The following is a 1,606-nucleotide window of genomic DNA, read 5'->3' as shown; positions in this document are numbered from 1 at the left end:
ATGACGCAACAGTATGTTCATATGACGCCATGTTAGGAAGTTTAACGATATCTATAATTTATGTTTTAAAGACCGATAGAACAAAATGCCTAAAAGTTGTGATCAAAAATCACGAAAACTGTGGAGGTTTTTTCCCACAAAAATAGCTTTTCAGATCTATCTTTTATCTCCCACAAACTTAAATCACTACCTAGGAGGTTTTTGTTCAATGCCAGAACTCCTCAGTTGGGCTGGACGTGATTTTTATCACAAGTTTCAGGCTAATTTGTTTCTAATGTTTCGCAAGCTTTCGGAATTTAAACTATTTAAAATGTATTATACCGCAGATATAAACAGCGTTCCAGGTAATATTTTACCTTTCATCGTTTAGCCAGCTGTACAGTTATGGTATTGGACGAAATGCATATTGGGCAGTGACTTGTTGGAGACCATAGATCCCAAATGCTAATTTTAAACGCCTCTGATTTTGAATCAGAAAATAAAGACGAATTATGAAGAATATTGAAAAATATATGCAGTTTAGGTGATTTGTATCACAAATATATGTAATTATTTAATGATAAAGCAAGTGCACACACAGATACTCTAACACAGTTGTTCTCAATTTAGAGTCCGCTGACCACAGGTGGCTCGCGGGTTAGTGAAAATTTTGCATAATTATGAAAAGGAAGAAACTGCATAGTATATATATATATATATATAAATATATCCTATTGTTGCGTCAGCGAGGTCACGTGACTCGTTCTCTCGAACCTTCGGGAATTGTCGGGAGATTACTAGATATAGGGTAGTCTGCTATATATAAGAGGGTGACAACGTGACGGGAAGAATGTGTGTGTAGGTAGTGAGTAATTGATCTGCAGTGAGAAAGTATTGTTGAGGTTAACGTTCATTATAGCGTTTGTTTTAGCGCGAATGTTGAAATCAAGTGTATCGTGAAGTTATATTCAGAAATAATAAACCAGTTTTATTAAGTAAAGACTTGTGTCGCTAAAGTTTCGTCGGAACGAAGTTACGGAAAATCAATTAACAAATGGAGACGTAACAAACTGGTGTCAGAGAGTGGGATAAAAAAAAATGGAAACGAGAAGCGGCATATCAAACTACAGCCTAGCAGACTTAATGGCAGCAATACAAGAACAGCAAAAGAAACAAGAAGAACGAGAAGAGAAATTACAACAGTTGTTAGAGGAAAAAGAAAAGAAACAAGAAGAACGTGAGAATAAACAAGAAAGAAACAAGAAGAGAGACAACAGCAGTTGCAAGAAAACCTGAACAGTGGCAGCTCGAACAACGAAATAAACAAGAAGAGAGATTACAACAGTTGTTGGAGGAAAAAGAAAAGAAACAAGAAGAACGAGAAGAGAAATTACAGCAGTGGTTGGAGGAAAAAGAAAAGAAACAAGACGAACGAGAAAAGAAACAAGAAGAAAGATTACAGCAGTGGCAAGAAAACCTGCAACAGTGGCAGCTCGAACAACAAAATAAACAAGAAGAGAGATTACAGCAGTTGTTAGAGGAAAAAGAAAAGAAACAAGAAGAACGGGAAAAGAAACAAGAAGAGAGATTACAGCAGTGGCAACTGGAACAAAAAAGGAAACAGGAA

Source organism: Limulus polyphemus, unplaced genomic scaffold, assembly GCF_000517525.1.
Source record: "Limulus polyphemus unplaced genomic scaffold, Limulus_polyphemus-2.1.2 Scaffold5121, whole genome shotgun sequence".
NCBI lineage: Eukaryota > Metazoa > Arthropoda > Merostomata > Xiphosura > Limulidae > Limulus > Limulus polyphemus.
Note: the sequence above shows the minus strand (reverse complement) of the source record.